The 22206-nt window shown below is 38.1% G+C and overlaps 1 protein-coding gene across 3 annotated transcripts in view; it reads left to right on the top strand.

Annotated features, from left to right (window-relative positions):
• Positions 1-22206, top strand: part of PCBP3 (poly(rC) binding protein 3) — a 277037-nt gene that overhangs the window by 100057 nt on the left and 154774 nt on the right. For 2 of the 3 annotated variants that reach the window (XM_063092058.1, XM_063092040.1), the window contains exon 3: positions 6937-6972. The exons of the other annotated variant lie outside the window; for it this stretch is intronic. The gene's annotated coding sequence lies outside the window, so the exon portion shown is untranslated. The remainder of the gene's footprint in view (positions 1-6936; positions 6973-22206) is intronic. 3 annotated transcript variants of the gene reach the window in all.

Genomic DNA, 22206 nt, shown 5'->3' with positions numbered 1-22206 from the left:
TCAATGTCTTTCCAGGAATAAATATATGACCATATGAGAAGATGGTTTCCATAATAATGACTGTGTTCCAGGCAAAAGTTCCTCACTTAATTCCCATAATTCTCCAATGTCTTTGATTATCCCATTTTATCAATGAAGAAATAGAAACCAAAGAGTCAGCACCAGAGCAGAGGTTCAAACCCATACCTCTCTTGTTCCAGAACCTTCTCTGAACTCCTTGACTTCATTACTATTAAATTCTAAGAAGTTCAGGTTTCAAGTACTCATGGCCAGATTACTTTCCAGAAAATTGAACCATTTTACGATTTCACCAGCAGTTTCTGAGTGCCTAATATAGGTTCAATTGTGTCCCCTAAATTTTCATATATTATAAACTTAACCCCCACTGTGTCAGTTTTAAGAGGGTACAAAATCCTATTATGGTAATTGAAAGGTGGGGCTTTGAAGAGGTGATTAGATTGTGCCCTAGTGAATGGATTGATCCATTGATGGTTGAATAGTGGTCATGGGCCTGGTTCTGAGGGCTTTAAAAGGAGAGTGTGAGAAACTCTTTCTCTCTGCTGCTGCCTTTCACCATGTGACACCTGTGTCTATGTAGAGTCACCACCAAGAACAAGGCCCTCGCCAGATGTGTTCCCTGGACTCTGGACTTCCTAGCCTCTGAAACTGTAAGCAGTAAATATTGTTTCTTTACAGATTACCCAGTTCCAGGTATTTCTGTTATAAGAAACACAAATGGATGAATGCAGTGCCTGTGTCAGTGCACCCTTGGCCACACTGCACACCATTGTGACACACTTCCTTTTTTCCAGATTGGTAAGGAAGAAAGTGCAGCAAGAGGGCATCAGGGTGGTCAGGAGGTCATTAGTGACCTTGAAAAGGTCAAGAGGAGGCCAGATTGAACTGGCTTGAAGGGTGATAGAGAGTGAGAGAGTGGAGGTGGCTGTTGAGCATGTTTGATTCTGAAAATTTGGGATCTAGTAAGAGCTTTCTTGTTGGTTTTTAAAATAGGAGCTATGTGAATATGTTTAAAACCAGAAAAGGAGTTAGTAGTGAAAGAAACTGAAAATTAAAGAGACCTAGAGCCTGCGAATGCTGCTTAGACGTTGGTCTCTAAGGAATCAGGAGAGTGGATTCAGAGTATGGGAGAGGCTGCTGTTTCCTGAGAATAAGGGATGTTCTCTTACAGAGCTGCAGCGGCACTGTCAACCTACAAAACTAATCCATCAGCTGCATCCCAGTATCTTCAGTTGGCTCAATAGTATCTTTTATAGCACTGTTTTGTGTTCAACACAAGATCCAGTCTGGGATGAGGTGTTGCACTTGGTTATCATGTGTCTGTAGTCTCGGTTAATCTGGAACATTTTCCACAGTCTTTCTGTCACTTTTATGACATTGACATTTTGAAGAAGACATTCTCTTTAAAAAACAGACATTTCCTTCTTTTGGGTTTGTCCCATGACTCCTCATGATGAGGTTTCAGTTATGCATTGTTGGCTGGAATACTACCTGCGTGGGATAGTGCCCTTGTCAGGGCCTAACAAGGGGAGGCTCAGAATGTCCATCGCCCCTCTTCAGGGACGTGAAGTTGCTTACTCAGTCAAGGAGTTGTCTGCTTTCTCCTTCTATAGTGACCATTTTTGACCTTGTAACTGATAAGCTATCTGTGGGAAGACCTTCTAAGACCATGCTGATTATCCTGCTCCTCATGAAAATTTTCCTTGGATTTAGTATTCATTGACAGTTTTTGCCTAGACCAGTTTTTACTGTGATGGTTGTGAAGGATGTTTGTCCAACTCCAGCACTCTGTCCACACATGCCTGTTGGACTTGGCAATCCGCTTGTAAGCAGGAGCCCTCCTTTCTTCCCTATTTGTTTATCTAGTAATCTATTTATTATTGATTTTGTTTCATGGATTCCTGTTTCCTAGTTCACCACTGTCTTGTTTTATCATTCATCATCATCCTCAGTGATTTCAGTGCTCCAGTTGTCCTAGACGGGATCAGCGGAGCCTCTCCAGTTGACTCCTGGGTCCTTATGGCATGCCTGCTCCCTCCCTCCCTCCACCTCCTTCCCTCTCTTCCCTCATTCCCACCTGCCTCCTCTCCTCTCCTACCCTCTCCCCAATTTTCTTTTAACATTCTCCTTACTTTCCTGCATAATTTTCAAGCTCAGTTTGTACCTAACCTACCCAGCCCTGGAATCAGCCATTTCTTTAAAGGCCACTGGTTCTTTATAATGTGGAAATGTTATTAAAGACCAAGACCTGGGTACTAGGCATGCTTATTGCTATCGGGGTATCTTTGCTTCTGACTCCCTTAGTGGTCAGAGCTGGGAAATACATGCATGTACGTACACACACATCAACATACATACACATGTATAAATGAGCACACATACATGCGTATAAATGTGTATACATATATATATATATATATATATAAAATAACAAATTAGTCCTACAATATCCTTTCTTTTCCTGCCATCCCCACTCCTTATAGGTGACAGTGATGTTCTAAGGTTGTCTCTCGCTAGCTCTGAGAGTTGCTTCTGCTCATCTCTTTACAATTCTGTTTGGTGATGTCATTGTGGTGGTTTGTAATCACCCATGGTGGGAGGATTTGCACATGGAAGGAAGCTGGCAAATGGTACAAGGCAGGTCTTCCCTGCCACTCCCAAGGGCCCTTGTTAAATATTTACACATTTACCAGCATGCCACTGTGGGAAAACACATTTTTTGTTGTTTTTATTTATCTTTTCTATATTACTTTTCATAAAAATAAGCTGACACATGTACATTTTCTAAATTTATCTTCTTACATAAAATACATGTAATATATATTGCTATATGTGCTCTTTTTTACTACTTTTATTGTAAAATATAGAATTTGCTGTTTTAACTGTTTTTAAGTGTGTAGTTCAGCATCATTAATTACGCTCACAGCATCATGCAACCATCCACTGCTGTTCTTTTGTACTTCGTGTTTTCATTCAACAGTATCTCCTGGAAGTTGTTCCATGCCAGTTTATAGTGGTCTTTCCTATTTTTTTTTTCCCCTCTGCTCTTTCGTGGTTGAGATTTTATGATGTTATGATGTTTGATATGATGAATAACCTTGTGCATTTGTATTTTCATGTTACTGTATCTTCCTGGAAGGTCCCAGAAGTGAGATAGCTGGTATTAATGGTTGTGCATGTGTACTTTTGCTGGATATTTCTAAATTCCTTCATAGGGTGGTTCCATGTTGCACGCAGTGTATGAGAGCGCCTTTTTCCAGTGGGCTGTGTCTACAGACACCATTCTTCAGCTCCTGCGTTTTGGCCAGAGTGACAAGTGAGCAGTGGTAGCTCAGTGTAGTTTCAATTTGCATTTCTCTTTCTAAGAGTGAAGTAGAGAATATCTTTTCACATGCTTAAGGACATTTCTATGTCTCTTTTTGTGTGTTTTGCATATTTTTCTGTAAGGTTTTTGGTCTTTTTTCTTCTCTCAATGTAAAAAAATGTTTTATTTATTTATTTATTGGTATATTAGGGATATTTATTTTTCCTGTGATATATGTTGCAAATATTTTCTTCCATTTAGTATTTGTCTTTTATATTCTCTCAAGGCATTTTTGCTATGCCAAAGATTTTCCATATTTACAAAGTCAAATTTATTTATCCTTTCTTTTTTTTAATCTGGATTTTTTATTCATAGTTAGCCTTTTTCTACATCCACATTAAAGAGGAAATCACTCATATTTTATTCTAGTACTTGTATAGTTAAATTTTTTATTAGTTTATTTTAATAAATTTTTCAGTATGTTGGATTTTTTTCTATGGGATATTTATTTTTCTATTTCATTTTTTTTTTCTTATTTCCTTCCTTTTGCTTTTTGGGGTTCATTTTGTGTTCTTTTTCAAATTTATATTGGATGTTTGCTTGTTTATATAAAGCTTTTTATTTTATTTTTTATTTTTTTATTTTTATTTATTTATTTATTTATTTATTTATTTATTTATTGACCGGTAAGGGGATCGCAGCCGTCGGCACAGTGTGGTCAGCACCACGCTCAGCCAGTGAGCGTACCAGCCATCCCTATATAGGATCCGAACCCGCGGCCTTGGCACTACCAGCGCCGCACTCTCCCGAGTGAGCCACGGGGCCGGCCCAATATAAAGCCTTTTAAAAAACGTAAATAAATATTCAAAGTTATACATTTCCCTCTAAGTACAGCTTTTTACAGTTCACAGATTTAGATATATAGTACTTTTATTATCTTTAGCTTATAAATGTTATCTTGTTCCTACTGTTTTCTTTTTTGGCTTATGGCTTATATAGAAGTATTTCTCAATTCCAAATACATGGACTTAAGATTATATATTATGTAAAAAAATATATATTTATATATAAAATGTTTAAAAATAGTTTCTAAGGTCATTGGATTGTAGACAAGGTGGCCTCTGTGTTTTGCATCCTTTGACATGTTCAGGATGGCTTGAGTATGGTCATGTATCATAAATGTTCTGTGTGTATGAAAGCAGAATCTATCCTGCAGTTTTGGAGTGTATGCAGTTCTCTGAATGGCCAGTAAGTGAAGCTTGATAATCTTAAGTCTTTTCTGTCCTTACAGATATTTTTGTCTAACTGATATGTTAATTACTGTGAGAGTTGTGTTCAAATATGCCAGTATGATTGTGGATATGTGTATTTTCTTATATTTCTATTCATTTCTGCTTTATATAAGATGTTGAGACTTTGTTTATAGGTGAATGCAAGTTTAGAATTGTTGTAGTGTTTTACTAATAAATTGAACTTTTTAATTTTTATGTCATGTAGTCTGTCTCTGGTAATGCTTTTTGCCTTAAAGTGAATTTTGTGTGATGTATTTTCCCAGTACATATTTTTCTACCCCTTTCTTTCAGTATCTCTGTATCTGAATGTTGTAGGTGTATCTTTTAAAATGGTATCTAATGGGATTTTATTTTATCCTCTCTGGCAATTTTTGTCCTTTAAAGACTGGAACATTTAGTTTACTTTCATTTATTTTAATTATTATTTGTTCTCCTTTTTATAATTTTACTTTGGGATTTCTGTTTAGCTCAACTTTTTAATGTTATTTTTTTCTTCCCACCTTTTGATTGACAAATGACTTTTTTTACTCATTTAGTTTTCTCCTTCACTATATAATTTTAGTTTCTCTTATTTTTGTTTGTCTTATGTGTATACTTAATTTATCAATGTCCAAAGTTAATTAGTATCTTTATTCACATCCCAAAGAATATGAGAACCTTACAGTACTTCGTCTCTGATCATCCTCTCCTGACACAAATGCTGTTTTCATCCTCTGTTGCTGTATTTTAGCGCCACACAGACTTGTTTATCACTTGTATGCTTGGCATCTGTGTGGATTTGCTCATGTCCCCCACATCCTGTGCTCTTCATTTCTACTTGTACCTCAGAGGCTGCCGCTTCCACACTTCATCATGGTGAAACTATGTGGAACCTTCTTTATTTTTTTTTATTTTGTATTTTATTTTTAATGTTTAAAATGTATTTTACTTATTAAGTACTTCTGAAATTGTTTTATCCAAGATAGCTTTCCAAAATTAAAATAAATTTTAACTGAAGAAAATTGGCACACGGCACAGTCTTCTTTTGAGAAAGCTCTGTTTACAAGTTCAGGAGTAATGATGTATCTTTGTTAAACGTATACACGGTACTATCATAATAAAAGTGGATGACATAAGAATAGTTCAAGTACCCAGTAAAAAGTCAGTGCTGAAAACCTGAGCAGAGTTTTTAATGGCGTCTGGCAATCGGCTGCATTGACTTACTTGTTGCATCTTTGTTAGTGCAGTCCTTTTGGTTTTCGTGATTTTCTCATGACTTATTTCTTTCTCTGTGGTTATTGAAGTTTAGCCTGCTAATCTTCCAAAATCTGCCAGTGTTTCTATTTGTGACCATTAGAAGTTATCTCAGGTTTTCAGCAATATTTAAAAAATGTTTCCTCTTGATACAGCTTGGAAATCTTCGTGGGTTGTGTATCTCCTCACAGCAACACAAGGACTTACATGGTAACTACCAGTGTATCCTACTTCAGGGTTAAATAAAGAGATTGAAAACCCAATCACAGAGAAACTAGTAATCCTAGCTAAAAGCAAATGGGAAAAAAAAAGTTTTGAAATAACTTTAAAATTATGCTTCACTTTATTCTTTTCCCCTTCACTTTATTCTTAAAGGACATTTTCTCTGGGTTAATGTTCTGTGTGAAAGATGATTTTCTTGGAGTATGGCCAAGATTTTATCCTACTGTCTTTGGCTCCATTGCTGTTGAGAAGCCAGTTTTTGAAGTGATACTCATTTCAAGGATTTTTTTTTTTTTTTTTTCCCCCTAACGCTGGTTACTTCAAGATCACCTCTGTGTCTCTGGTGTTTTACAACTTCACCATGAGGTATCTAGGTGTAGATTTCTTTATCCTGCCTGAGATTTTTTTTTTCATCAAGTTTATTGAGGTATAATTTATATAGTATAAAATTCATCCTTTTTAAGGATACAGTTTTATGAGTTTTGACAAACATATACAGATATTAGCTAACAACACAATCATGATATAGAATAATTTCATCACCCCAAAATTTCGTCATGATTCTTCCCATCAGGCCCCTGATGATCACTGACCTGTTTACTGTGGCAGCAGTTTTGCCTTTCTTAGAAGGTTGTGTAAATGGAACCGTGTGGTACTGGCTCTCTGAGTCTGTTTTTCTTCACTTCCGTGTAACGCTTTTGAGATGCATTGATACTGTTGTCAAGTAATATTTAATGAATATACCACAATTTGTTATTCACTCACCAGCTGATGAGAACTTGGAGATTGACAGTTTCAGAGATTATGAATAAACCTGTGAACTTTCTTGTACAGGCCTTTACGTGGATGTGTTTTCATTTTTCATAGGTAAATTCCTGGGAGTGGGCTTTTCTAGATCAAATGGTAAGTGTGTGTTTAACTTTGTAAGAAACTACCAATTTGTTTTCCGGGGTTACTGCACCAATTTGCATTCCCACAGCAATGTATGAGACATGTATGAGCAATGTATGAGACGTATGAAACAGCAGTTCCTACTGCTTGTGAAATGGTTGGCACTTAGTGTTGTCACTTTTTAAAGTTTTATCCTTCTTGTGGATGTGTAGTGATATCTTATTGCAGTTTTAATTTGTATTTTCATGGTGACAAGTTATATTGGACATTTTTTTCCAGTGCTTGCTTGTTGTCTGTATGTCTTCTTCAGTGAAGTGTCTGTTCAAATATTTTACCCATCAAAAAATTTTGTATTGTTTGCTTTCTTATTATTGAGTTGTATGAGTTTGTTGTATGCTCTGGATACCAGTCATTTATCAGATATATGTTTTTCGAATATTGTTTCCCAGAATGTGGTTTGAATTTTTATTTCCTTAATGCCTTTTAAAAAAAAGAAAGAAATGTTTAATCTTGATAAAATAAAATTTGTCCATGTTTTTCTTTTACGGTTTGTGTTTTCTATATCCTCTCCAAGAATTGTGTGCCTTCCCAGGGTCACAAAGATTATCTCTTATGTTTTCTTCTAGAAATTGTATAGTTTTAGGTTTTACATTTAGGTTTCTGATACATTTTTCCTTTTTTGTTCCAATTTTCAAAAATATTGTGCAAGGTATGGGTTGAGGTTCATTTTTTCCCTATGGATATACATTTCTTTGAGCATTGTTTGTTAAGAGGCCATTATTTTTCCATTGAGTATCTGTATTTCTTCATCAGTTGACCAAATATGCTTGGACCTGTTTCTGGACTCTATATTCTATTTCATTGCTCTATATCCTGACCTGTCATCAATACCACAGTGTTTTGGTTACTGTAGCTTCATGGTAAATCTTGAAATCAGGTAGGATGAATCCTCCAATGAAGGTCTTTTTCAAAATTGTTTTTTCTACTCTAAGTCCTTTGCTTTCCATATAAATTTTAGAATCAGCTGTCAATTTCTGTAAAAAAAACTACTGAGATTTTGATTGGGATTATTTTGGCTCTCTAGATCAATTTAGGGAGAATTGACATCTTTTTGTGTTTTTATTTCTATTTTATTTTATTTGTATTGAGATAATCCACATACCATAAGTCACGTACCATAAAATTTACCATTTTAAAGTGTAAAACACAGCGTTTTTTAGTATATTCACTAGCTTGTGCAACTATCCTCACAATCTAATTCCAGAACATTTTTATCACCCTTGAAAGAACCCCATACTCATTAGCAATCATTCCCCATTCATCCCTCCTCCCAGCCCCTGGCAACCACTAATCTACTTTCTGGCTGTATGGATTTGCCTACTCTGAATGTTGCATATTAGTGGAATCATACAATATGTGGCTTTTTGTGACTGGTTTCTTTCACTCAGCTGAATATTTTCAAAGTTCATCTCTGTTGTAGCATGTGTCAGTACTTCATTCCTTTTTAATGGCTGAGTAGTATTCCATTGTATAGATATACCACATTTTGTTTATCCATTATAGTTGATGGATATTTGGGTTATTTCCACTTTTTGACTATTAGTAATAATGCTTCTACGAATATTCCTGGACTGGTTTTTTGTATGAACATATATTTTAATTTATCTTGGGTTTACACCTAAAAGTGGAATTGTGGTATCATACTGTAACTGTATGTTTAACTTTTTGAGAAAGTGCCAGGCAGCAGCTGCACCATTTGACACTCCCATCAGCAATATGTAATTGTTCCAGTTTCTCCACATCCTCACCAACACTTGCTATTTTCTGCTTTTTTTTTTTTTTTATTATTATAGCCATCCTAGTGAGTAAAAAGTGATATTTCACTGTGGTATTGATTAGTATTTCCCAAATAACTAGAGATGTTGAACATCTTTTCATGTGTTTATTGGTCATTTGTATATCTTCTTTGGACAAATGTCTATTCAGATTCCTTGCCCATTTTTTAATTGAGCTGTTTGTCTTTTTATTGTTGACTTGCAAGCATTCTTTATATATTCTGAGTACTAGACCCTTATCAGAGATAAGATTGATATAAATTTTCTCCCCTTCAGTGGGTTGTCTTTTCACTTTCTTGATAGTGTCCTGTGACACACAGAAGTCTTTAATTTTGATGAAGTCTAATTTATCTATTTTTTCTTTTGTTGCTATGCTTAATGTCATATCCAAGAAACTGTTGCTTCATCCCATAAAGATTTACTCCAGTGTTTTCTTCTAAGAGCTTTATCATTTTTAGCTCTTACATTTGGGTCTTTGACCCGGGGATTCATATTTATTCTTCTACATGAGGATATCCAGTTGTCATAGCACCTTTTGTTGAAAAGACTATTCTTTCCCCATTGAATGGTCTTAGCTTTCTTGTCAAAAATCATTTAACTGTAGATATATGGGTTTATTTCTGGACTGTCAATTCTAATCCATTGATCTGTATGTATATTCTTATGCCCATACCACAGTCTTGAGTCCTAGATTTGTAGTAGGTTTTGAAATTGGCAAGTGTGAGTCCTCCAACTTTGTTCTTCTTTTTCAAGATTGTTTTGGCTATTTTTTTTTTTTCAATTCCAGATGAATTTTAGGATCAGCTTGTCTATTTCTGTAAATAAGGGCAGATTTGACAATAATTGCCTTAAATTTGTAGAAGAATTTGTAGAGTATTGCCATGTTAACAATATGAAGTCTTTTAATCTGGGAACAAGGAATGGCTTTCCATTTATTTAGCTCTTCTGAATTTCTTTCAAAGATGTTTTGTAGTTTTTACACTACAAGTCTTGCATTTTAAAAAAAACATCGCTAGGTATTTTGTTCTTTTCCATGCTCTTATAATTGTTTTCTTAATTACATTTTGGACTTTTTTGCTAGTTTATATAAATACAGCTGATTTTTGTATATTGATTTTGTATCTTGCAACTTTGCTGAATTGTTTATTAGCACTCATTATTATTTTTTTTTTTTTACAGATTCCAATCCATGTGCTCTTTATTTCTTTTTTCTTTCTTTATAGTACTTACAAAGATATCCAGGATGATGTTGATTAGAGATGGTGAGAATGGACATCCTTGCCTTGTTTCTGCTGTTGGGGGGAAATCATTCAGTTTTTCACCCTAAGTATGATTAAGCTGTAGGTTTTTTATTGGTGCCTTTTATCAGGTTAAGGAGTTTGCTGAAAATTTTTATCGTCAATGCTTATTGAATTTTGTCAAATGCTTTGTCCACATCTGTTAAAATAATGTGTGGCTTTTCATTTTTAATCTGTAAAATGGTAAATTACATTGATTTTTGATTGTTGGACTAACATGACTGTATTAAGTCCTACTTGGTTATGATATGTTATATTAAAGGGATTTTATTAAGGATTTTTGCATCTACAGATGCTCCTCAATTTATGATGGGGTTATGTCCTGATAAACCCATTGTGAATTGAATATACACATAATACAGCTAACCTACCAAACATCATAGCTTAGCTTAGCCTACCTTAAATGTGTTCAGAACACTTACATTAGCCTACAGTTGGGCAAAATCATCTGTCAACACAGTACATTGTAGATTGGTTGTTTACCCTTGTAATCATGTGGCCAACTGGGAGCTGTGGCTATTGTATTACATATTGCTAGCCTGGGAAAAGATCAAAATTTGAAGTATGGTTTCTACTGAATGCATATCACTTTTGTACCATTGTAAAGTCAAAAAATCATAGATTGAACCATTGTTAGCCAGAGACCATCATGAGGGATTTTGGTCTGTAGTTTTCTTTCCTTGGAATAGCTTTATGTAGTTCTGCTGTTGTAATTTTGATTTCATAAAATGTGTTGGGAAGTGTTTCCTCCTTTTCTGTTTTCAGGAGGAGTTTGTTTAGAGTTGGTATTGTGTTGTCTTTAACTGTTTATTAGAATTTTCTGTTAAAACCATTTGGGCCTGGAGTTTTCTTTGTTGGAGAGTTTTAAATTATAAATTCAATTTCTTTAATTGTTGTAAGATATTTCTTTGTGTAGATCCAAGTTTCTGTTTGATTACATGATCCTTCTTTCAGAACAGCTTCCTTTAACATTTCATGTCATTTGTTGTCTTGTCCATTGTTTTTCTTCCACGTTATTTCACTCTTCTCTAGAACCTCAGTCATGTCACATCAGACCTTCTTACTCCATGCTTGTCACTTCCCTTCCATCTCATATTCACCTTCCTCCTGTGGCTTTTCACTGTGATCTACAGTAAATATCTAGAATGCAGCACAGAGAGACAAAGAGATATTGACTATGACAGAGAGGACTTGAGACTTGGGGAGAGACTGATAATTTACAACATAGAGTTCATTGGTTATCTACAAAGAGAAGTGAGAGATGATGGAACGGAAGTAATATTTGAAAAGATAGTGGATGATGGTTTTCCAGGATCGATGAGTCACCAAGCCACAGTTTCAAAAATCCTAACAGATACCAACCATGTGAAATGAAATCTGTATCTAAATATATCACGGTGAGACTCTAGAATACCAAAGACTAGTAAAAGATTTCCACAGAGAGAACACATGTGGCCTTGAGAGAAGCAGTGTTAAGGCTGACATGCTTAACAGCACATGGAAATGGGAAGATAGTTGAGTCGTATCTAACACGTGCTGAGAAAAACAGAGATCTGCCACCTAGAACTCTGTACTTAATGAGTATATCTTTCAGGAATGAGGGAAGAATAAACATTTACATACAAACAAAAATGGAGATAATTTGGCCTTTTTAAAAAGCATGTCTAAAGGATCTGTTTTAAAAAGAAAGGTCTGAGATTTAAGAAGGAATTATAGGGCATACTTTTCTTTTCTTTCTTTTTTTTTTTTTTTTTTGGCAGCTAGTCAGCTGGTACTGGGATACAAACCCTTGACCTTGGTGTTGTAATGCTACACTCTAACCAACTGGGATAACCGCCAGCCTGTGAGGAAGGAATTATAAACAAAGTTTTATGTATGTGAGTGAACACAAACATGCATTAAGTGTTTAAAGTCACAAGGAGAATGTCTCCTGTGGTTTACAACAGATGGTAGAACTTAAATGACCACAGGATCATGTCAGTGGGAAGGGAGTGGAAGTACAGCATTTTAAGACCATGGGATTGTGTGGGCAAAGTGTGAGGATGTTTGACTCTGATAAATTAGGGACTCGTAATCAATTCTACGGTAGGAAGAAGTAAAAAGAAAAAGGTGTATAAAGTACATTTAAAATGGAGGGAAAACCCGTAAGAAGTCAAGAAAGAGGACTTGAAAGAAACACAGAAAGGTAAGAAAAGTAGAAAACAGAACATAATATGGTAAATATGAGAATATCCAGATTTGTCAGAAATTTCTGTAAATATTAATTGGTTAGATTCTTGAAAGGTTCCATTGACCATTTTCACACAGAACTCCCTTGTCTTCTGGCACTCAGTGCTGCATGCTGTCATGCTGGGCTCTTTAGGGTTCTCTTTTCATCCTTGGGTTTCTAAATTCAATCAGGATGCCATTCATTGGGTACTTCTGCTCTAAAGACTCATTTCTTCAGTTCCGGGAGTCTTATTTGTTACTTCTTCACATTCATTCTTTCCAGGCTCTACATACATTGCTGCTGGAACTTGGGGACCTCTTCTTGTCTTTCCTACCATTTCTTTTTTCTTTCACTTGCATTCTGGAGAGTTCTTGCCTTCATCTTCTAACTTGCTGCTTTGCTATCAAACTGTGTCCATTCTACCCTGAGGTTTTCATATGAGATGTTTATTTTTCCCTCTCAAGATGTCTACTTGTTTCTGAAAATATAAATTCATGTTTGTTGTTTGCTTCATGTTTTCCCAGATGACCATTCTTATTTTGAGTTTGGTGTGTCTCGTCACATTGGTTTTCCCCAAATATTGTTTCTTAGTTAACTGATGAGGTTTTGAGAATGCCTCTTGATCTTTCTGTAGGTGTTGATTATTCTCTGTGCCTGTCTCTGGTGATTATGGTAGAAAGTTGCAGCTAGGTGTAGTATGCTATGACAGTGTGTCCTGTGTGGGACATGTGCCGTCACATGCCTTGGGGTGCAGTAACTGCCTAAGGAAACACCTGCCTTTCTCCTCTCTGTTGGCTTTCACCTGGAGCAGGCACCAGCACTGCCTGATGAGGGAGGATGTCGGAGGGCCCAGCTGCTCCACATGCAGTGCCCCCTTGTTCTTCCTGGCAGCATCTCTGCTCCTGCTTGCTTGCAGGCTGTATTTGGTTTCTCTCTCTTGACTTTTCCATGGAACTCACCATCATTCTTGACACGGGTTTGTCTTTTATATTCTGGGGTGGTTTTTTTGGGGGTTTTTTTTTTTTTGCAATTGTTTCTCTGTAGATTTTATCCCATCTGCTTCCTTTCTGTATCTGTTTTCTATTGCTGTGTAACAAATTTACCCAAAATTGAGTGGCTTACAACAACAAATTGCATGATCTCATTGTTTTTACAGGTTAGGAATTCAGGAGTGGATTGGTGTGTGGTTCTGGCCTGGGTTCGCTTGTGAGGTTGCATATGTTGGCCAGGGCTGCAGTCATCTGGAGGCTTGACTGGATCTGGAGAATTTGCTTCCAAGGTGGCACTCTTACAGGACTCAGCCCTCACCTCGTGGGCCTCTCCCTAGGGCTGCTCAGGTGTCCTTATAGCATGGCAGTTCACTTCCCCTGAAGGGAGTGATCTGAGAGTGAGCAAGGAGGAACCACAATAATTTTTATGTCCTCATCTTGGATGTTATGCAGTTTCCCTCCTGCAATACTGAATTCTTTAGATGTACATTGCTAAGTCAGTTTACCCTTAAGGGAGGGGAATTATTCTCTACCTTTTTGAGGGAGAAGTATCAAATAATTTTTTGACGTATTCTAAAACCTCTTCACTCTTATTAAGGAATTCCTTGGATTTTCTCATGGTCTGATGAGAGGAAGGGGCTGTGTGGGCCCATTCTCCATGTTTGCCTTGTAGATTAGCCCAGCCACAAACTGTCAAGGGCTTGCATGAGCCTTGGCTTTTCTGTCTCATAACTCTTGTGGTTATTTTCATGGTCTTTTTTTATGGTAACTTTTTTCTAGGTAATTTAATTTAAAAAGACAGTATGTATCCAACTTCTTCAGTGCTTGTTTGCTTATTATTGAGTTTAACACATATCTCTTAGAATTTCCCAAATTAGGTCACCCTTGGGTAGACAGTGCTACAGCAGACTCTCTAAAGATGCCTTCCCTCAACCTGACCGTTTAGTTGGCTCAACAGTACAAATGACAATGGCAGTTCTATTATTTAGGGTGCAATTTGCAGTGCTGAGGTTTTGCAGTTCCCATCTTTGAGTGCTACGACAGTCTCCTATTTTTGACTTAGAAGATATATAGGAGATTATTTGTTCAGCATTTATTCAGCTCTCACTGTGCTCTGACCACATGCCAGGCACTATGTGAGGTGCTGGGGGACAGAGTTCCACGGCGCAGCTCCTCACCTGCAGGAGCTCAGGGTCTAGTGGAGGAGACAGGCACTTTGCTCATACACTGTGAACATACACTGTGAACATGATGCGTGGGGAAGAGCCCTGTGAGAGGGGCTGTCTGCAGGTGGATCTTGTTACTTTTTCCTTTCATTTTTGGTCTTCTTCCCTTTCCTCCCCTAAACTCTATCTGCATAGAGGAGTATTCAAAAGATGAGTGGGTGGAAGGAGCCAAAATTTACTGCAGAGAATTTGATTTGTTGAATGCATGTAAGAGAGGAGGAATAGAAGAGGGGCATATGGGCAGACGTGACCATGATCGGGTGGTCAGCGATCACCTGCACAGGTACATTCGTGGCACAGAAGCAGCAAGGATGACTGCTGGCCTTCCGTCAGCAACCTGGCAAGTGTCGTGCTGTTTGTGGACTGCCGCAGGCAACCAGCACTGCACATGCAGGGCACATGCAGGGCACATCCATCAGCTTCCTTTTTCTTTCCCTCCTCTCACGGTTTCTTCAGGACACTTGCTCTTTTCTCCCTTGCTTGTGATGGTCATTGGAAGCTTTAGTCTGATCACTGGTTCCTTTTGATCTGGTCCTATCTTGCTCGGGATTTGCTCACTAAGGCTTGATTTTGTCTGCATTAAACAATTTGTTTAGCTTCAAATAATTTAATGCATGTAATGCTATACATGACTTATTATTGAAATAACTGCAGAAAAAAGGCTTTATTGCAAGTGTGAAACTCTCTAGCTTTTCAGCCTCCTCCCCCATTTTTTCTTATTGAGATAATTGCTTTTGTAATGCAAAGTTTCATGAATACAACAATTGTGCTACAGCAAAATGAGATGGCTGTCTACTAGTTACCTACCATGTGTAGGGGTGTCCTGACTCTATTTCTGACTATTTCAGTTAACCTTGCTGCTCATTGTGAAGCCCCTTGCAAAAACCCAGCTTCAGGCGGAAGGCAGAGTACTTGCGGAGGAGCTTTACTGCAGTTTTCTGGAAGGGGTGTGGGCAGATGTGGTTAGGAGCGCATGTGGGGGACATGGAGTCAGCCAACTGAAGGGTGTTTTCATGCTTTTAATTTAAACAAAATCTTAGAATGTAAAAAATAGCTTTAAAATGTTAGTTTTCCATTTGCCGCATTCTGGCAAGGGCAAGAGTGGTGTCATCATTCTGTGTGTTTGCGAAGTGATAATTGTAATGTGGAGACATGTGAACTTCCTGGGTGCTTGGCAGGGGGTGTGCCAGAGATGCTTTGCTCTTGGATGGGAGGAGGTGTGAGGAGCTTGGTCCTGTTGACTGGGACAGTGAGAGGCTTGGAGCTGAACAGGAAGGATCAATTGTTGAGGCCCGGGGTGGGCTATGGTTCCTGGGCTGGCCTGTGGCAGGACGTGGACTTTCCGGTTTCCATTTGCACAGCCCATAGCTGTGGGCTGGGTCCACTTGCAGAAGGGACAGGTGTACAGGAAGAGGACGGAGGGTTCTGTGTCCGCGCACAGAGGAGGAGGCATGCATGGGGATGTGGTACTGGTCAGAGTGCAGAGTGCAGCCCCTGAGGTGGAGGTGACACCTTGTAAGGGAAGGTGAGGGGTGGGGTGAATATTCCAGGTATAGGTGTGAGCAGACTCCCCATGTGGGCTGGGTGACTGTGCACTGGGGTGACCCCCCAGGGTCAAACCAAATCGGCAGCTACATTGAAGGGTTGTGAATTTGCTTTCCCAGGGTGCAGGGGCCTGTCAGATCCTGTGATGTGGTGGGATGCTGAGCCTCCTCCAGCAGGGCTCCTGGAACTCAGAGGATCCAGTGTGGCACTGGGCTCAGGAAGGGTTTCTGAGGGCAGCTTTTCCATCGTCTCTGACTCAGAGCTGTTGTGGGCATTTCGTGGCTGTCACCTCCTGGCACTGGTCACTTACACCCTTCCTGTCCAGGCCTAGGCTTCAGCTTTGGGTAGCGGTGACAACCACCCTTCACCAAAGTAATGGGATGATGCAGAATCGAGAAAATAAAAGAAACAAATCGTTCATTGGTGGTGAGGCTCAGTCCGTCTTCCTTCATGTCACTGAGAACGGGATTATGATCAGATTAATGTTCAGTCTAATAATTGTACTGAAGAATAATGTATTCAGTTGGATGCTTTCAGAAAGTCTCTTGGAAACTCTGATGGACAAAAAATGTGATAACATTAGTGGCAAATAATGTTGTATATAAGTTATCATGCCTTTTACGTTTAGAAATGTTATGACACCTTTAAAATGCTTACTTCCATGGTCTCATCTCCTTATAGCACTGACATGGGAATCCATGCAGCATTGCCATCCACAGCTTCACAGCCCCAGGCTGACCAAGTATGATGATAACCACGACAGCTACTAGCTGTCCTTTGTGAAGCATCTGCCGTGCAGGCAGATGCTGGAGCTGCTAACGATGCACTTGCTTTGTTCCTGTGATGCACCATGCAACCAGTTTTCTCCTTCTCCTCAGATACCACATGCAGTGGACTGAATTATGTCCCCCAAAATTCATATGTTGAAAACCTAACCCCCAATGTGACTGTATTTAGACGTAAGGCCTTTGGGATGTAACTTAGGTAAAATGAGGTAGTAAGAATATGTTCCAGTCTGAGGACTGTGGCCTTGTAAGAAGAGGAATAGACACTAGAGTTCTTTCTCTCTGTCCCCACCATTTGAGGACATAGCGGGAGGGTGCCATTTGCAAGCTGGAAAGAGGGTCTTCACCAGAACTTCACCTTGCTGGCACCCTGATCTCAGACTTCCAGCCTCTGGAACTGTGAGAAATAAATGTCTGTTGTTTAAGCCACCCAGTCTGTGGTATTTTGTTATGGCAGCCTGAGCTGACTAAAATACCACGTTTTATTTATTAATTAAAAAAAATTTTTTTTTAGTGGGTGGCTGGCCAGTATAGGGATGTGAACCCATGACCTTGGTGTTATAAAGCTGCCCTCTAACCAACTGGGCTAACTGGCCAGTCCCAGACACCACATTTTATGAATATAATGGTTACACTTTCGGAAGAGCAGTAGGCAGTTGACCCGAGTGAGTGCAGGCCCCAGTGGATCTAAGCAGATGTTCTCATGGCCACTTGTCACTCACTGGGCAGGCTGGGTGGAAGAGGCAATTTCTTTTTAACATGAAATGTGTGTGGTTGCTGGGGCTGTGCCTCACCTGAGAAAGCTGGCTTCCCTCCTTGGGTCCTCATGGCTGATTAACTTGTGAATTATTTAGAGCTGGTTCCTTTTTAAATTCTTTAAAGAAAATGGAAAGGCCAACACGTAATTAGCACCACCATCAAAAAAGACAAGAAGAGCATCATTACTACTGTGTCAGGCATTGATTAGACAAGTGTGTATGCTCATATACATCTATCTGTCTAGATGCACACACACAGACATACTCCTGATCCCAGCCGCAACTCTGGGAGGTGGTTATCCCTCCCCTCTTTTCTGTTGAGGCATGATCCGCATAACATCAGATTAACCATCTTAAATAGTGAACATTTTGGTGGCATCAAGCACATCAATACTGTTGTACTGCCGCCACCCCTGTCTAGTGCCAAAACATTGTCATCAACAAAGTAAAACCCTGCATCTGTTAAGCAGTTACTCCCCATTTGTCCCTCCACCTAGCCTTTGGCAGCCACTGTCTACTTTCTTTCTTTGTGGATGTGCCTGTCGTGGGCGTTTTGTATGAATGGAATCATGCACATGTGGCCTGTCATGTCTGACTCCTTCACTCAGCACCATGAGTTTGAGGTTCATCCACACTTCAGCATGTGCCAGAACTTCATTCCTTTTTATGGCTGAGTAATATTCTGTTGTGTGGATGGACATACCACAATTTTAAAATCCATTTATCTTTTTTTTTTTTTTCTTAATTTTATTTTGTCGATATACAATGTGGTTGATTATTGTGGCCCATTACCGAAACCCCCTCCCTCCTCACTTTCCCCCCTCCCACCGAACAATGTCCTTTCTGTTTGCTTGTCGTATCAACTTCAAGGAATTGTATTTGTTATGTCTTCCCCCCCCCCCCGGTTTTTGTGTGTGTGTGTGTGTGTGTGTGTGTGTGTGTGAATTTATATATTAATTTTTAGCTCCCACCAATAAGTGAGAACATGTGGTATTTCTCTTTCTGTGCCTGACTTGTTTCACTTAATATAATTCTCTCAAGGTCCATCCATGTTGTTGCAAATGGCAGTATTTCATTCGTTTTTATAGCTGAGTAGTATTCCATTGTGTAGATGTACCACATTTTCCGTATCCACTCATCTGATGATGGACATTTGGGCTGGTTCCAACTCTTGGCTATTGTAAAGAGTGCTGCGATGAACATTGGGGAACAGGTATACCTTCGACTTGATGATTTCCATTCCTCTGGGTATATTCCCAGCAGTGGGATAGCTGGGTCATATGGCAGATCTATCTGCAATTGTTTGAGGAACCTCCATACCATTTTCCATAGAGGCTGCACCATTTTGCAGTCCCACCAATAATGTATGAGAGTTCCTTTTTCTCCACAAACTCGCCAGCCTTTATCGTTCAGAGTCTTTTGAATTTTAGCCATCCTAACTGGGGTGAGATTGTATCTCAGTGTAGTTTTGATTTGAATTTCCCGGATGCTGAGTGATGTTGAGCATTTTTTCATATGTCTGTTGGCCATTTGTATATCTTCCTTAGAGAAATGCCTACTTAGGTCTTTTGCTCATTTTTTAATTGGGTTGCTTGTTTTTTTCTTGTAAAATTGTTTGAGTTCCTTGTATATTCTGGATATTAATCCTTTGTCAGATGTATATTTTGCAAATATTTTCTCCGACTCTGTTGGTAGTCTTTTAACTCTGTTAATTATTTCTTTTGCTGTGCAGAAGCTCTTTAGTTTGATATAATCCCATTTGTTTATTTTTCCTTTGGTTGCCCGTGCTTTGGGGGTCGTATTCATGAAGTCTGTGTCCAGTCCTATTTCCTGAAGTGTCTCTCCTATGTTCTTTAAGAAGTTTTATTGTTTCAGGGTGTATACTTAATTCTTTAATCCATTTTGAGTTGACTTTAGTGTATGGTGAAAGGCATGGGTCTAGTTTCATTCTCCTGCATATTGATATCCAGTTCTCCCAGCACCATTTGCTAAAGAGGCAGTCTCTTCCCCAGTGTATAGGCTTGGTGCCTTTGTCAAAGATCAGATGGCTGTAGGTGTGTGGGTTGATTTCTGGATTCTCTATTCTATTCCATTGATCAGTGTGTCTGTTTTTATGCCAGTACCATATTGTTTTGGTTATTATAACTTTGTAGTATAGTTTAAAGTCAGGTAGTGTTATGCCTCCAGCTTTATTTTTTTTGCTCAGCATTGCTTTGGCTATGCATGGTCTTTGGTTATTCCAAATAAATGTCTGGATAGTTCTTTCCATTTCTGAGAAAAATGTCTTTGGAATTTTGATGGGGATTGCATTGAATTTGTATATCACTTTGGGTAGTATGGACATTTTCACTATGTTGATTCTTCCAATCTAAGAGCATGGGATATCTTTCCATCTTCTTGTATCCTCTCTAATTTCTCTCAGCAGTGGTTTGTAGTTCACATTATAGAGATATTTCACCTCCTTGGTTAACTCAATTCCTAAGTATTTTATTTTTTTGGTGGCTATTGTAAATGGGCAGGCTTTCTTGATTTCTCTTTCTGCTTGTTCACTATTGGAGAATAGAAATGCCACTGATTTTTGTGTGTTGATTTTGTATCCTGCTACTGTGCTGAAATCATTTATCACCTCCAAGAGTTTTTTTGTAGAGGCTTTAGGCAGTTCGATAATGGATCATGTCATCTGCAAACAGGGACAGTTTGACTTCATCTTTTCCAATCTGGATGCCCTTTATTTCCTTCTCTTTTCTGATTGATCTGGCTAGTACTTTCAACACTATGTTGAATAGGAATGGTGAGCGTGGGCATCCTTGTCTAGTTCCTGTTCTTAAAGGAAAAGCTTTCAGCTTTTCCCCATTCAGGATGATATTGGCAGTGGGTTTATCATATATGGCTTTAATTATGTTGAGATACTTTCCCTCTATACCTAACTTATAGAGGGTCTTTGTCATGAATGAGTGTTGAATTTTATCAAATGCTTTTTCAGCATCTATAGAGATGATCATATGGTCCTTGTGTTTGATTTTATTAATATGGTGTATCACATTTATTGATTTGCGTATGTTGAACCAACCTTGCATCCCTGGGATGAATCCCACTTGATCGTGGTGAATAATTTTAAGTATGTGTTGTTGTATTCTGTTTGCTAGTATTTTAGTGATGATTTTTACATCTATATTCATCAAGGATATCGGCCTGTAGTTTTCTTTTTTGGTTATATCTTTACCTGGTTTTGGTATCAGGATGATGTTTGCTTCATAAAATGAGTTTGGGAGATTTGCGTCTGTTTCAATCTTTTGGAATAGTTTGTAAAGAATCGGTGTCAATTCCTCTTTGAATGTTTGGTAAAATTCTGCTGTAAATCCATCTGGTCCTGAGCTTTTCTTTGTTGGGAGCTTTCTGATAACAGCTTCAATCTCCTTTATTGTTATTGGTCTGTTCAGATTTTCTTCATCATCATGGCTCAGTTTTGGGAGCTTGTGTGTGTCCAGAAATTTATCCATTTCCTCCAGATTTTCAAACTTGTTGGTGTACAGTTGTTTTTAGTAGTCTCGAATGATTCCTTGTATTTCAGATGAATCAGTTGTAATATCGCCTTTTTCATTTCTAATTTTTGTTATTTGAATCTTCTCTCTTCTTTTTTTTGTTAGCCATGCTAATGGTTTGTCAATTTTATTTATCTTTTCAAAAAACCAACTTTTTGATTCATTGATCTTTTGTATTGTTTTTTGGGTCTCAATTTCATCAAGTTCTGCTCTGATCTTAATGATTTCTTTCCGTCTGCTAACTTTAGGTTTGGATTGTTCTTTTTTTTCTAGATCTTTAAGGTGAAGTGTTAGGTTGTTCACTTGCCATCTTTCCATTCTTCTGAGGTGAGCATTTAATGCAATAAATTTCCCCCTTAATACTGCTTTTGCAGTATCCCACAGGTTTTGGTATGATGTATCATTATTTTCATTAGTTTCAATAAATTTTTTTATTTCCTGCTTGATTTCTTCTTGGACCCATATGTCATTAAGTAGAATGCTGTTTAAATTCCATGTGTTTGTATAGTTTCCAGAATTTCATTTGTTATTGATTTCTAGTTTTAATCCATTATGGTCTGAAAAAATACATGGGATAATTCCAATTTTTTTTGAATTTGTTGAGACTTGATTTGTGACCTAATATGTGATCTATCCTGGAGAATGATCCATGTGCTGATGAGAAGAATGAATATTCTGAGGTTGTTGGATGGAATGTTCTGTAGATATCTGCCATGTCCAATTGGTCTAGAATATTGTTTAGATCTTGTGTTTCTCTGCTGATTCTTTGCCTAGATCTGTCCAATATTGACAGTGGGGTGTTCAGGTCCCCTGATATTATGGTATTAGTGTCTATTTCCTTCTTTAGGTCTAATAGAGTTTGTTTTATAAATCTGGCTGCTCCAACATTGGGTGCGTACATATTTATGATTGTTATGTCTTCTTGATGGATCAGTCCTTTTATCATTACGTAGTGTCCCTCATTGTCTCTTTTTATGGTTTTTAGTTTAAAGTCTACTTTGTCAGATATAAGAATAGCTACTCCAGCTTGTTTTTCTTTTCTTTCACTCTTAGTCTATG

Source organism: Cynocephalus volans, chromosome 1, assembly GCF_027409185.1.
Source record: "Cynocephalus volans isolate mCynVol1 chromosome 1, mCynVol1.pri, whole genome shotgun sequence".
Classification (NCBI taxonomy): domain Eukaryota; kingdom Metazoa; phylum Chordata; class Mammalia; order Dermoptera; family Cynocephalidae; genus Cynocephalus; species Cynocephalus volans.
Note: the sequence above shows the minus strand (reverse complement) of the source record. Positions and strands in the feature narration are given on the sequence as shown.